The 16,560-nt window shown below is 42.0% G+C and overlaps 1 protein-coding gene across 1 annotated transcript in view; it reads left to right on the top strand.

Moving 5' to 3' along the window:
- Positions 1-16,560, top strand: part of btbd2b (BTB domain containing 2b) — a 1,074,195-nt gene that overhangs the window by 400,009 nt on the left and 657,626 nt on the right. The window lies entirely within an intron of this gene.

Below are 16,560 nucleotides of genomic sequence, written 5' to 3'. Positions count from 1 at the left end.
AGTCATTATGGTGACAGAGTATAGCACTTCCGTTCCCCTCCTAGGGGAACGAAGGGTTACTTCTGTAACCTCGAACGTTCCCCTTCGGTGGGGGAACTCCAGTGCTATAAGTGGATTTGATGTTAAAATCCACGTATGGGAGACTATGGAAAACGCCATAATGACTGCACCTTACCAACGCCTCCAATGAGAGGGCAGTCAAGCAAGCGTGACGTACCCAAATCATGGAAGGCGCGGTCCTCCAATGTGCCCTTGGCCCTAACTTATCCCCACTTCAAGAGAAGTTTTACGGAATAGGTATATTTTTTTGGGAGTCGCTAGCGTCTAGGTAATTCTAGGAAATACGACAGTACGTTGGGAAGCGTGCAATCCCAGTAGGGAGGACGCTGCGGAGACCATCCGCACCCAATGAGGAAGACAAAATGGAATACATATGGACTAGCCCTAAGAAGGGGAGTGCGCATAAGAAGGTGGTTAGCGGATAGGGAAGGCCCAGATCCACCCGAGAGGGGGGACTGAACCGTGGCGGAAAAGCATATGGGATCACCAGAGGGGATCGCACATAGCCGGCACCTATACCCAAAAACGCAAGCTGACCAGCTGACAGACCTAACGTAGTGGGCCAGCAAGTGACTCCTCCGCTGAGTCAGTGCTGGGGGCCTCGGAGGAATCTGCAGGGCTCACCGAACGGGGAACTTTACTGAAAGAGAGGAAGGTGCACATCTCTCCGTGTTAAGGGAAACGGCACCGCAAGTGTATTACAACACCCCACCGAGTTATTTCCTTAATCACCAAGGGTTACCTAACACCCTTGAGGAAACCGGCTCCACTCGCAGATTGTAAAACCTTGCAAATGTGTTGGGTGTCGCCGAGCACGCAGCTCTACAGATGTCTGTTAAAGAGGCGCCGCGTGCACGCGCCCAAGAGGATGCAATGCTCCGAGTGGAGTGTGCACGCACTCCCGGGGGACGCAGCTGACCTCTGCTCAAATAAGCACAAGAAATGGCCTCCACAATCCAGTGGGATAATCTTTGTTTGGTCATGGCACTTCCCTGCTGCCGACCGCCATAACAGACAAAAAGCTGCTCAGATGATCTAAAGTACTGAGTACGGTCCACCTGGACAGAGTAAGAAAAGGGCTGGGTCTGCCTCCTCCGGGGGCAGCGCTTGCAGGGTTACTACCTGGTCTCTAAAGGGAGTGGTAGGAACCTTGGGCACATAACCCGGGCGGGGTCTCAGGAAAACGTGAGAAAAATTCGGCCCGAATTTCAGGCACGAGTCACTGACCGAAAAATTTATTCGCCTAGCGCCTCTGAGGAACCGGATGATGAGGTTATGCTTTCCCACGGTGCCGCCAGCTACCGCGTCGTGATAAGCAGAGATGGCGGCAACGTAAACCTAGAGAGTGGAGGGCTACAGCCTGCTCTCCAGATTCTCTTGAAGGAAAGAGAGCACAACCCTGATCTGGCAGTTTCGGGGGTCTTCCCTACGAGAGACACACCATTCAGTGAAAAAGACTCCACTTCAGGGCATAGGCGCGCCTCGTGGAGGGGGCTCTAGCCTGAGTTATGGTATCAACCACTGCAGACGGTAGGTTACCTAAGTCTTCCTCGCGTCTAGGACCCACACGTGGAGGTTCCAGAGATCGGGGCGAGGGTGCCAGATGGTGCCCTGTCCCTGAGAAAGTAGGTCCTCTCTCAAAGGGATCTGCCAGGGGCGGGCCGTCGTGAGGAGGGAGAGCTCTAATATTCAGGTCCGGTTGGGCCAGAGGGGTGCAACTAGCAGAACCTGCTCCTCGTCCTCCCTGACCTTGCACAATAGCTGCGCGAGCAGGCTCACTGGGGGAAATGCATACTTGCGTGTGCCCCGAGGCCAGCTGTGGGCCAGTGCATCCATGCCGAGAGTGCCCTCTGTCAGGGAAAAGAACAACTGGCAATGAGCGTTCTCGGGGGAGGCAAACAGATCAATCTGGGCCTCCCCGAATCGCGCCCATATCAGCTGAACAGACTCGGGGTGGAGTCTCCATTCTCCAGAGTGAATTTGCTGGCGTGAGAATGCATAGGCTGCACGGTTGAGCATACCTAGGATGTGAATGGCGCGCAGCGATTTCAGCCGCGGGTGACTCCGGAGGAGCAGATGGCAGGCGAGCTGAGACATGCGGCGAGAGCGCGTACCCCCATGCGGTTGATATACGCTGCGGCCGCCGTACTGTCCATCCTGACCAGCACGTGTTGCTGCTCCAACATCGGAAAAAAGCGATGGAGAGCGAGGAACACTGCCAACAACTCTAGGCGATAGATATGCCAATGCACCTTTCCACAGGCCCGCAGCTGCATGCCCAAGACACACGGCTCCCCAGCCCGTGTTGGAAGCGTCTGTTGAAACAACATAAGCACACCAGCCTGCAGGAATGAGCAGTCGTTCCAGGGGCTGAGGGTGCGGCGACACAGCACAGTAACCGAGACTGGAACTCGATCTAGACGCCAGTGCTGAAGTGGTCTCATATGGAGCAATCCGAGCGGCGTGACAGCCGCAGCGGATGCCATATGCCCCAGAAGCCTCGAAAAGTATTTCAGTGGGACCACTATTTTGCTGTTCAGCAACAGGGGAGCGTGCTCTCCGGAGAGGCACGCTACCATGGTGACCGAGTTCAGCTCCATCCCGAGAAAAGAGATCCTCTGCACCGGGGTGAGTTTGCTCTTTTCTCGGTTGACCTGCAAACCCAATAGGCGAAGATGTTAGAGCACCTCGTCTCTGTGCATAGTCAATTGCTCCCGCGAGTGGGCTAAAATCAGCCAGTCGTCGAGATAATTGAGTATGCGGATGCCCGCAAGCCAAAGGGGCACTAAGGCACCCTCCGCGAGCTTGGTGAAGACCCGCGGAGACAAAGAGAGCCCGAAGGGGAGGACCTTGTATTGCCATGCTTGACCTTTGAACGCAACCGCAGAAACTGGCGGTGGCGTGGAAGAATGGAGACATGAAAATACGAGTCCTTCAGGTCTATAGCTGCCAACCAATCCTAAGGACGAACGCATCGGAGGATGCGCTTCTGCGTAAGCATTCTGAACGGCAGCTTGTGAAGGCAGCGGTTCAAAACGCGCAGATCTAGGATTGGCCTTGACCCACCGCTCCTTTTGGGTACAATGAAGTACGGGCTGTAGAACCCGCTCTTCATCTCGGCTGGAGGAACCGGCTCGATTGCACCCTTCGCCAGGAGGGCAGCAATCCCCTCCCGCAAGACAGGGGCGGACAGGGGGTTGACCCTGGTAAAATACACGTCCGTGAACTTAGGGGGGCCGTTTCGCGAACTGAATCGCGTAGCCGAGTCCGATGTCTGGTCTCCGGTGTCATCGAGCGTAAGGGCTACCATCTGTTAGACGGATCGCTTCCCCCGCCCAAAGCTTAGATGGAGCGCTTGGAGGAGCGAGAGGTCCGCGGGCCCGTGGGTGACGGATTATCTCTCGCTGAAACCCTCAGATCTGCCCGAGTGCCCGCTGCAGAGCAGGGGACAACTGGGATGGTTTGCCCTTTTGCAAAGGCTAGCCGCGATCTTTACTGCGCAACAGTCATGGCATCGCAATGACGACATGAACTGCCCGCGAGCAGCGCATTAACATGCTGGAGCATGTAACACAGTGCCCGTGCCCATCAACCGAGGACAGAAACCCAAAGCATCCAGAAACGCACAGTCGGAGCGCCGTCCTGAAAAGGATGTGCTGCACGACTGTGTTGCTTTCTTTGAGAAGTTGCAACTTTATACGCACCACTCTGGAGGACCGGACCCAAAGAATCACCAGGCAAGGGAGAAACCCAGCTGGACCGTGTGCCGCTGCGTTGAACACACTCTGGACCGGGAGAATGCTCTTGTTCGCTCGGTATTGCTGGATCACAACAGGAGGAACCCTCATCGACTCGATCAGAAAGTCTCTGAAGCGAAAAGGATGGCGTCTGCTCGCTCCAGGTGTGCTTATTATATGCTGGGATAATTAGCAATGAGGCACACCTGCGCAAGCTTACGCTGCCAATTCATTGTTTTCATTGGCCCGTTCAATACTCTTTTAGACAAGCAGCTTCTGAACCGAATCCTCCCATACGTGGATTTTAACATCAAATCCACTTATAGCACTGGAGTTACCCAACCGAAGGGGAACAAAAATTACCCAGAGAGTGAAAAAAGATCAACAAAATAATACAACTAGACTGGACTGCCAGCTGGCAGGGTGGGTTTGAACAAAGCAAGGCAAGTCTGGACCATCAGTCAAACAACAATGACAAACTGGCAAAGACGCAGACATGAAGAAGCTATAATGGAGAGCAAATCAAGAAACAAACAAGTGAACATTATTAACTAATAATAAGATAACTGGGTGACACAGTGGCACAGTAGGTAGTGTTGTCGCCACACAGCAAAAAGGTCGCTGGTTCGAGCCTCGGCTGGGCCAGTTGGTGTTTCTGTGTGGAGTTTGCATGTTCTTCGTTTGTGTGGGTTTCCTCCAGGTGCTCCGATTCCCCCCACAGTCCAAAGACATGTGCTATAGGTGAATTGGGTAAGCTAAAATGTCCATAGTGTATAATTGTCCATAGAGTGTGTGGATGTTTCCCAGAGATAGATTGTGTCTGGAAGGGTATCCGCTGCGTAAAAAATGTGCTGGATAAACATTTTACTGTGGTGGTCCATTTCGCTGTGGCGACCCTGAATTAACAAAGAGACTAAGCCAAAAATAAAATGAATTAATGATTAGGAGAACAAGATTGGTGGGACTAGACAGGAGGGCATGTGGCACATAGAGACAAAAACAAAAACCATGTGCAAAAACAGAAACCAAGGAGTGAGGTTTATTGCACTGTTAGACCTAGTAGAATACTGGCAACACTATTGCCAGCTACTCACTGTAAAAGTTTGGTTACAGTAAGTAACTGGCAACAGTGTTGCCAGTTAATTACTGTAACTGAACCATTACAGTGAGTGGCTGGCAACAGTGTTGCCAGTTATTTACTGTAATAGAGCAGTAGTGGTAACTAACTGGAAACTGTGTACAGTTAATTACTGTACTGTAGTGTTACAACTCACAGCATTACACTGCATATACATTAATAGTAGGCATGTAACAATATTGTAAATACCGTCATACCGCAATAGTAATTTTTTTCAATATTACCGTAGGCGGATGACTAAATAAAACTATATTTCTGAGAAAAGTTTGCTTAGGCGAATGAAGCGAATGGGAGGTAGCGGGAACTACAATTCCCATCAGCCCAGGCGTGGCCATCATCCTTTGTGGTCTGTTGTTACTACAGATCCAGTAATGCGGAAATGGAGTGTGCTGCTAGTAGCGGGGAAGAAAAAGAGCTGGAAATGATCGAACCTTAAGCGGGTTTTAAATCGAATGTGTGGAAGCATTTCGGTTTTTTTCTAACATGATACGAAAAAGTAGAAAAGGTGACAGACAAAGACAAAAACGGTATGCAGGCACTGCCAGACTGTGGTGAAATATAAGTCAGGGAATACGACTAATAACAGTCATGGGGACTGCAGAACACAGCACACTGCTCAGATTGATGCAGACATTGACTTGTACCGCAGAGAGACCTCTATCTCACTCATGGCTTGTCCTCTCAAGTGGGGGAAAGACAATGCACAACGTTACCCAGTACTGTCAACCTTGGCTAAATCATATCTCTCTGTCCCAGAAACCTCAGTCCCAAATGAGAGGGGTTTTTCTGTTGCAGGGGACATGCCCAGAGATCCCAGCTTTTACCAGATAATAGTTATATGATCATTTTCCTTAAAAAACCCATCTCTATCTGAGTGAGTGAGTGATTACATGTTGAATGTGATGAGTTTTCAACAATACTAAATTTAAACTTTATGTTTTATATGGTTTAATAGTTTTTTGTTATAAAAATCGAAAAATTGAAGTTCCTGTTTTGAAACTTACAGATAGACGGCTAATTTGTATGTCATTGATATGTTCAGTGCTAAGGTAAATAAACACTTTTGGCACTTTTTTCGAGTCTTTTCATTAGTTTTGTTTTTCCTGTAAATTATTCATACCGAGGTATTATCGTACCGTGAAATTCTGATACCGTTACATCCCTAATTAATAGTATGTCATAGTGTTACTAAAATTAATTAGTATTCTTACCTGTTATAAAAAAATAGAAGGCATTAAAAATTCAGACAAATGAATTTTATTGTTTTGGCAGCAAACAAATATACAACAGAAAATGTATAACAAAATTATGAAATCAGCAGATATAAATATCGTCTTACATAGTATAAGCGACTGGTCCATAGTTTAAATTTTTGTTCAGTACATGTTTTGATCTTTGATTGGTCTCAAGCAATCACATGATGCAATTTCGCTGTTCAGAGTCCTCCAAGCTTGAACTTTCCAATGCTGTTAACTGTAAAATTTGTCACATGAGCTTGAATTCCTGGTCTGCAGCATTCACATGCGTTAGCACCATTTATAAATGGAAGTCTATAGGGAGAAAAGTGCAGTGTGACTGGGACTTTAAAGGGCCATGAAACCCCCTCGTTTCAGCAGGGTGTTTTCACACCTCTACTTTGGAAAAAGTCAGAAAAGTGGGCGTGTCCAGCTCTGTTTAGGGGGGAGTGTCGGAGGAACTAAAGTGGGATGGTGTGGGAGTGTCTATTTGTGCACGCGCGAGTTTCAGAGTCAAAATACACACACACACACACACACACACACATACAGGAGAAAGTGATGGTGTTTAACCTACATGGACATCTGTAGTCGAATTATTTGCCAAATTATTAAATGGTGGACTTTAACTGCAGTTTGGCTCTTTCATTCAGGGAATTCATTCATGCCTCTCGCAACAAACGAGATATTTGATTCGAGGAATTGCTGCAAGCCTGTATTTTTCATGCAATGTTTGATACCGCACGGCGAATGAGAGAAAAAAAACTCTGCATTTCCCGGAAACTTAGATGCACACGGCAGGTAGCGTCAGAAAGCCGCGTGTGTTATTCCGGTCACAAAATGCGGTGCTAACATTTCTGCACTCAGTGCAATAGTTAACTTAGTTCGATACGAACAAACTGAATAAACAAAGAGCACTGGTCGCTCACTTACCAAATCTGTAGAGACAGGACAATCACCAGCAACTAGAGCCGCGTCTTTATTAAGAGAAGACTACAAGCGAATCCAGATTTCAGCGTTTGCAGATGAGAACAGCTCTCAGGTAAACAACAATCCTCCTTAGACACGTAAGTTATTGTTGTCGCGCGTCGCCTGTTAATCCACACGTGATCCAGATAAGCTCTCACAGAGAGAAAATGAAAACGAAACTTAACAGCAGCAAACTATAAAAGCAACACGTCACGCTTGTTTTGCCAACACAACGTGGCGTCTTTGTGGTGTAAACACGGTGACAATAATGAATATTAATGAAGTTGCACAATAGAGCGTGCTGATTGGTTTGAACCAAGCCTTACTCATGCATTAATGCATCACACTGTAAGACGTAATAAGAAACACTCTGGCACAGACGTCCAGTCTGCACGCTGGAATACACGCTATTATGTCATGACCGTGACGCAGCTTCAAAAATTCGTTTCAAACAGGAAGTACAAATTTGCTTGAAATAACGCAAAAACAACCAATTTACACTTTTTAGTGAAATATAGGTGTCTTAATAGTGTTTTTAGCAGTGTGGGACACATATACCACTGTCAACAGCTCAAAAAATGTGTTTTGGTGTTTCGTGACCCTTTAAGCTGTAACTCTAATTCAACACACCTGATAAAACTAATTAAGGCTTGTTAGAAATCTACAGGTGATGTTGAAGCAGGGTGGGAACTAAACTTTTCTGCGCTGCAGTTCTCTAGAACCTTGGAGTTTGACCCCTATAGTATATAGCATACTTTTAAAGCAACTTCAAACATGTATCACAATCACATATCCAATAAAAAAGCGCACACACACACACACACACAGACACACACACAGAAAGTGCAGCAGTGAAATGTGTTACTCTCTCCTTAATGCTGACCATGCATAAAAAAACTGATTTAAAAAAATATTTTTTTAAAAGTTTCAAATAATTAAAAAAATAAGCATATGAAAAGAATACACACATACTCTAGATATAGATAGAAACATGTTTAAACACAGGCACATACTGTGTCAATTCTCAATAAAAAAAGTGTAAAATAATTATAAAAAATAAATAAATAAAGTCGGCAACACAGAAAATCCAAAAGATCCAATCTTTTATTGTTATAATTATTATTTACTTAAAAAAATATCATGACCACAAACTTTTCTATTGTTTCTTATATAAATTCATAGGTGGAAACACAGCTCTGAAAAATACTTAGCAACAAACTCACAACCTGGGACCTGACAGTGGAGCTTTTGTGTGTGGATATCTATGTGTAACATATTTTTTGTGATTACCTGTGATGATTTCTGTGCACATGTTACCTTACTGAGATGATGGAATTTAATGGTTTTTGCGTGCATAAACTTTTAGCGTCTGTACATTATGGCAATTTGCAATATCCAATAAATAAATATACTTAAACAAAAGTAATGTAAGAAGTTATATGAGGAGAGGCTAAATAGCTATTGATGTAGCTTTCAAGTACACAGTTAAAGATAACAACAATATAACTTGAAACACAGCCTTATTTTAGAAACCCTCAAACACATTTGAACACATTTTACTTACTCATTGTAGATTCTTATTTAAAGCCTATCATTTTTAAACATAGTTTAAAATTTTTTAAACATATCAGACTACATCTGAATTGATGGACAGAGAATAGAGCACACTCAGCAGTAAACAAATCCAACACCTGACTCTCTTAAAGGGCCAGCATTTTCTGAAAACTCTTTCTAACACCTTTGTGTTTAGAATAAGACAGACAGCCTGTGGGAGAGTGGTGATGCCTAAATCATTATTTTCTGCCTTTAAAATGCACATTTCTATAAATAGCAACATAAACCATCAGAGTAGATGGGACAGTAATGGTTGAACAGTAATTTACCATTTATTATCGCAGTAAATATCTGTAATGTTACATAGAGTAAATTACTGTAATTTATTCTTTGCACTACAGAATTTTATACAAATCCTGCTGATTTTACAGTAAAATACTGTTTCCTTTCAATACAGCTAAACACTGGCTATTTTACAGTTATTTACTGTATAATCTACAGGGTAACAGTGCAGTTAAGCTTTAACTCTAATTAAACACACCTGATCAAACTAAATCTAAAGGTAGTGTGTTGAAGCAGGGCTGGATCTAAATTCTGCTGGGCTGCGGTCCTCTAGTAGTTTGACACCTTTGGTGCATGGCATATTTTCAAAGCAACTGCCTACATTTATCACAATTATGCACATACTGTTAAATAAAAACAACAAAAATATACAAACTTCATCCATAGCAAAAAATAATAATAAATAATCTGATCCTCATGTCGTTACAAATCTGTAGTAGTAATAAAAAACACAACAAATAACAGGATTTATACATTTATTTAGGAAAGCCTTTATACTGTTAATGCCACTTTTACTTATTTCATTTGAAGTTTTTCAGACAAATTCATTGAGTCTCTGCAAACATGTTTGTACGTGCTGTTTAAGATTTTTCTTTTTAAATAACACATTTTTACTTGTAATTTAGCAAAATACTAATATTCAGTTGAAAGTCCAATTTAAAAGCTTAACTATAGGCTAAACTAGGCAAATTAGATGAATTATAGGAAAAGTAAACAAAGTTATAATAATTATTGTGACAATTTCTTTGCTCTGTGTGAATATTTTTGCCTTTAAATGCATCTCGTCCATATCTTATACTTACCTTTTGATAAGCTCTGTGGCATTGGTTGACTCCTGATACTCCTGATACTCCTGAACCAAAGAAAACACACAAATTTAATAATAAATAGCAACATAAAGCATCAGAGTAGATGGGGCAGTAATGGTTGAACAGTAATTTACCATTTATTATCGCAGTAAATATCTGTAATGTTACATAGAGTAAATTACTGTAATTTATTCTTTGCACTACAGAATTTTATACAAATCCTGCTGATTTTACAGTAAAATACTGTTTCCTTTCAATACAGCTAAACATTGGCTATTTTACAGTTATTTACTGCATAATCTACAGTAAGGGTTAACAGTGTGCACAACAGAAGACACAAGCACATAATAAGTAAAAGGACACCATCCACATGCTCACATACAGTATGTGGATGTCCCTGCACCAAACTTAAACTGAAACCAACTTGACCAACGCACCAAACAGAACACAAAGGCGCGAGTATGTGATCAAAGACCACCCGAGATCACATGCCTGCGATGTTTAAGGCACCGTTTACACTAATACATTTTAGAATTAAAACAATCCGCGTCCACACTAGCGATTCAGAACAACTCTGCGTCTACATTAAACCGCTGAAAAGGCACATCACGTGACCACACACACACACTCCGGCATGCACTGCAGTGTGCTTTAAGTACATACCCATATGAGAGCTCTGCACGTCAGACTGTTCCTCAAGGATTTACTGCTGGATCTAATCTCACTATATTAGTTAAACGTGATATTTAATTAATCTTGTTGTCTTTATCTAACGGCATATTCCCCCGACTTTGGACTTTTGAATCTATTACTTGTTCTCAGGTAGCATACTTTGGCTGAGCGCAAAGATAAGATAGTGAAAGAGCATAGCCAGGGTGATGTGGATGAGGTTATAGAGTACACTGTTAGCTTTAAAGATTTACCCGACGTGTCCTCGGGAGTCTGTTTTCCATATTAAACTAGCGAAGTCTGAACTTACAAGGAGAGGATGCGAGACTGAACTGTGTGTAGGCTACTTGATATTGAGGAAAAGCCTTTTATAGGAAAAGCCCCTATTGAGGAAAAGCGTTTTAGAATGAAATGACCTCTTCAGAGTTTTCAAAGCACTCCATTTTTAGGGCTAGAAAACCCCGGCGTAGTGTGGATGGATGGCGTAACTAGCAAAACTTGTGCATTTTAAAAATTAAATGTATCAGTGTAAACAGGGCCTTAGTGTGTTTCATGTGAACCCATGTGTTTAATGGATTGTCTCATTGGCTGTGTTCTAGTCTAGACATGGCTTGTGTCATGTGCTCTCCTGTCTATTGTCTAGTCTCACACTCCTTGTTATCACATTATTAGTTTATTCAGTTCTCCTGTGTGATATATCTGTGCTTGTTTGTTAACTATTTCTCCTTTATATCCTCCTCATGTCTGCTGTCCCGTGGCAGTTCGTCGTTGTTTATTGCCTTGTCCTGTTGTTAGAGAGGCGGGACTTGACGTACCTGTCTATCATCCTCATGACGCAGCACAAAGCAGAGCTATGCAGAGAAGCGCCCGCAGCTATGGGGAATGGCCTCATCCTATGTGCCTTTGTGTGTTATTGTGTGCGTCTATAACGAACTGTGAGTATTCTGATCTAAAGGACAGTCGTTCTCATTTCAGTATCTAATGATCGAGTGATTTGGCGTTTATACGCTATTAGCGGGACATTCAGAAATGACGGGGTTAGGCTCATCCAGCGCGTTCGGCGCATTCACGTGCTCTCGCACGAGTTTATGATCATAAGATCGCTAGTTATATGTAAATTATGTTCTATACATGCCTGTTTATGTTATCATGCTATTACAATGGGATTTACTCGTAACAAGTGTTTTGAGAAGTCATTTGTTCTGGGCTTATTGCCAGTTTTGAGTACTTTCGGTTTTAACATGCTGATTGTACTGCATAGCGAAAGTGAAACCATTACATCACGTTTACTGCTCGGCTCAATGAAGCGTTGTACTTGATGCATATATCATAATATTGTACTCTGATTATATATGGTGAATGTTATTTGTGATCTAGATGTCTAACTATGTTATACTGATTATTTTATTATTTCTATTTCATTGTAGAAACACACACGCCTATACACACACCTCTTCAGTGTTCAATAAACCAGTTTGATTGACCTTAACTGCCTGATCCACTCCTGTGTTCTGATCGACACCCCAAGGGGAAGGCTAGAGAAATTAGAACCTCCTCAGAATACAATCCTAACCTAACAACCCAACACCTGTCATGTCTTGTTCCAGCCCTGATTCTAAATGAAACTCTAAAAACCTAGACCACAATATTCACAACACACTATTTTCAAAACCGTTCTGTGGTGTTTTTGCCTTTTGAAAGTTTTGTCTGCTGAACAACAATCAATTGAACACACCGTACTTCTTTTCCATGCTTAGTTTTCATTCCAGTCTACAGTTAAATATGAAGTTAACACAATAAAGGTCTATTACACATTACTGTTTAACAGAATGTCATAAAAACAGCTTTTTTGTTTTCAATTTAAGATGTTTGTTAAGAAACCACATTATCTGTCACTAAGAACAGATTAAACATATTGGCTATACAACACTGTCTAAGAAACCACAGTCCCCTGTTTACAGTGCATCTGGAAACAAATGCAACCCCAAATCAGAAAAAAAGTTGGGACAGTATGGAAAACACAATCTCTGATCTGTCAAGCGGCGCTGCATCAAGAGTCCACATTCATTTATAAGCCATATCACCACATGGGCTCAGGACTATTTTGGGAAACCTTTGTCAAGTACCACAATGCATAGTTGCATCAACAAATGCCATTGAAAACTGTATTGTGCCAAAAAGAGGCCCTAGGTTAACAGTGTCCAGAAGCGCCATTAACTTCTCTGGACTCTGGGGCATCTGGGATGGACCACCACACAGTGGAAACATGTACTGTGCTCAGATAAATCAGTGTTTCAGGTATTTTTAGGGAGAAATGGACATTGTGTGCTCTGCACCAAAGAAGAAAAGGATCATCCACACTGTTACCAGCAACAGGTCCTAAAGCCAGGGTTTGTCATGTTATGGGGTTGTGTCAGTGCCCTTGGCAAAGGTAACTTGCACTTCTGTGATGCTCCATTAATGCTGAAAAGAAATTTCGGAGCACAATATGCTGCTTTTTTTTCCAGTGACGCCCTGCATATTTCAACAAGACAATGCAAAACCACATTCTGCACACATTACTGAGTCAGAGGAAGAGGATACAGGTACTGGTCTGACCTGTCTGCAGCCCGGCCTGTCGCCAATAGAGAGTCATTTTATTTGTGTTTTCATACTGTGCCAACATTCTTCTGATTTGGGGTTGTACTCGCATCACTTCAGTTTTACATTTTTATGTTACAGCCTTATTCAAAATCTACATTTTCTAAAAAATACAGTTCCCCATAATCATAACATGAAAAATTAATAATGAAACCATAACATAAAAAATAAAAACATGAAAAAATAATAAAACCAAACATGCATTTACTGTAAGCGTTTACTATAAACGTACACCTTTCATGAATTTGTTACTGATTATTTTATATTCCAGTGGTATGGGTAAGGAATTAGAGGTAAGCAGAGTATGGCTGTTTGTAAAGGATATAATGTCAGAATAGACAAGAGATGATTCTCAAGAACAGCTCTGAGGCACCACAGAGCTACAGTACAGGTTTAGTTCCATTCCTGCACCGACACACATAGCTGGGGTTTTCAGACTTGTTTATCTGGATCAGGTGAGTTTAACTGAGGTTAAAGGTAAACTCAACAGGGAAGAACAGAGCAGAGTTTGACACCCTGATCTATATGAACAGATTATTATTAAATACTGACCATGACTTCAAAATGGAGAAGAGAATATCAAGAGAACTCAATCACAAATAAATCACTCACATGTGTGATCGTCAAAGCCTCTCAATCAGCGACATGCACACAGTGGTGCTAAAAGGTGCTTTTTTAAACTTTTCTAATGCATAAAAATACCATAATTATGATTGCAGATATTTAAGAAACATACCAAGAGAGCTATTTATTTATACTTGTTTATTATTTAATACTGAACATGGCAGTCCTCTCTGCTCCAGCTGAAACAATGCTAGATTTCGTATTGTTTTTATTTATACTCTATAATCTGCCACTTTTTAATAGTTATAGTGTAACTTAACATTCTGTAGTGCGTCTAGTTACTGCCCAGCAGGTACATGCCAATATTAGGTTAGATTTAGGTTATGATGTCAAGTGAACAAAAGTAAATGTCTAGCCAGTGTATATAAGGACAGCGTTATTTTGATGTCCAATAATGACGTCAAATGACTGATATTTGGCTGATTTTAGTTTGTGTTAGAAAGTGACCAAAATCCAACGTCTGATAGACATCATACCACACAACGTTAAGCTGTAACATTATTAGACATTGATAATTGGCTAATTTTACGTTGGACATTGACGTTGGCCTGACGTTCGGATGTCTATCTGATTTTCATTTCCAAACAGACCACAATGTCCCCATAACGTTAGGGTATAACATCAACTTGACCTCATGTTGACGTTTTGTGCCTGTTGGCTGCTTAATGCAATTTTGGTCATCATACAGTAGATATCCATCATCTCATCAGTGACCTGCATCTAAACAGATTCTGAGTCAATGCGTGTAAAGATTTTGGACATCTTGGACACTTTTAAAGCTTCCAAACAGTTTGCTGCAATTAAAAATCGCCCATGTCTTGAGGTCGTTTATTATGATGCAATTTACCTTCGATATGTGATTTGATTGGACTCGCAGGACAAATTTTTCTGATCCTCATATCCAGGAAAAAATTAAGTAGTGACTGCAGGCTGAAGGAAAATAGTGGAGTAAAAGTACAGATACTGCACTAAACATGTACTGAAGGGAAAATAATAGTACACATTTTTAAAACTACTTAGCAAAGTACAATTCCTGAGAAAAACTATTCAATTACAGTAGTTAGAGTATTCGTAATTAGTTACTTTACACCACTTGCCACAGTTCAGTTCACGCAGTCAGTCCAGACGTGCAGTGACTGTTAGACAGAAAAGTGAGCAGAGTTGCATCTGAAAACATGAGAAGCAGTGCTCAGGAGTGATTCTGTCATGTTGCCTTTTGATTGGTCTTCCTGTCACATGAGTTTGAATGTTGCCAAGTCCATTAATCCTTCAATACTGACAAAATATTGTTGCACAATGATTTCCCTATATTAAATTATTTATATCAATGAATGAATGAATGGACTGGAAATTGAGACCTACATTTCATAAAAGTTTATTTTAACAAATAATTGAACTCCTTTCCCAGAGATGTGTGTGTAAAACATATGCTGGATAAGTTAGCGGTTCATTCCGCTGTGACGACCCCAGATTAAAAACAGGACTTAGCTAAAGGAAAATGAATGACTAAATAGAACTCCACTATTTTTTAAAATGTTCTACTCCTGCATACTTTGCTCCGGTTTACTGGGAAAAGTGCCCTTCAAAAAAACTTGAACTGAGCTGTACAGTCACAAAAATCTTGGATATTTAAAAAAAATGTGTAAAATTAGTCAGTATGAGGCAATAATTACAGTTTATTAAATCTAACAAATAAATAACATCAACATTAATAATTGTAATACACTCAAAACTAATTTAGTGTAATCAATTGATTGTATAATACAGATTTTTATTTTAGTGCAGATTTTTCTGGGATAGTGTTACAAACTCCTGATGTTGGTCTAGAGGAAAATGTGGTTTGACATTTAGTGTACAATTAAAATATGAATTCAATTATACAGTGAATAAAGTGCAAAGACAACCAAAGCAGACATACAGTGCATCCGGAAAGTGTTGGTAGCGCTTCACTTTTTCCACATTAGTTTATGTTACAGCCTTATTCCAAAATGGATTAAATTGACTGATTTCCTCAACATTCTTCACACAATCCCCCATAATGACAATGTGAAAAAAGAGTTTAGGAAATTGTTGCAAATTTATTATAGATAAAAAAGCTGTAAAATCACATGTACATCAGTATTCACAGCCTTTGGCGTGAAGCTCTAAACTGAGCTCAGGTACATTCGGTTTCCACTGATCATTCTTGAGATGTTTCAGCAGCTTCATTTGAGTTCACCTATTTTCAATTTAGTTGATTGGACATGATCTGAAAAGGCGTACACCTGTCTGTATAAGGCCCCAGGTTTGACAGTGCATGTCAAAGCACAAACCAAGCATGAAGTCAAAGGAATTGTCTGTAGGTTCCATAACAAGATTGTCTCGAGGCACAAGGCTGGGGAAGCTTACAGATTCATTTCTGCTGCTCTGAAAGTTCCAATGAGCACAGTGGCCTCCATCATTCATAAGTGGAAGATGTTTAAAACCACCAGGACTCCTCCTAAGCTGAGTGATCGGGGGAGAAGGGCCTTAGTCAGGGAGGTGATCAATAACCCGATGGTCACTCTGTCTGAGCTCCAGCGTTCTTCAGCGGAGGGAGGAGAACCTTACAAAAGGACAACCATCTGTGCAGCAATCCACCAATCAGGCCTGTATGGTAGAGTGGGCAGACGGAAAACACTCCCTGCCTGGAGTTTACCAAAAGGCATCTGAAGGACTCTCAGACCATCAGAAAATAAACTCTCTAGTCTGATGAGACTAAAATTGAACTCTTTGGAGTGGCTTCACAACAACTCAGTGAATGA

This window comes from Danio rerio, chromosome 2 (assembly GCF_052040795.2).
Source record: "Danio rerio strain M-AB ecotype USA chromosome 2, GRCz13ab, whole genome shotgun sequence".
Lineage (NCBI taxonomy): Eukaryota > Metazoa > Chordata > Actinopteri > Cypriniformes > Danionidae > Danio > Danio rerio.
The sequence above is the reverse complement of the archived record's forward strand: the minus strand, read 5'-3'. Positions and strand labels throughout refer to the sequence as shown.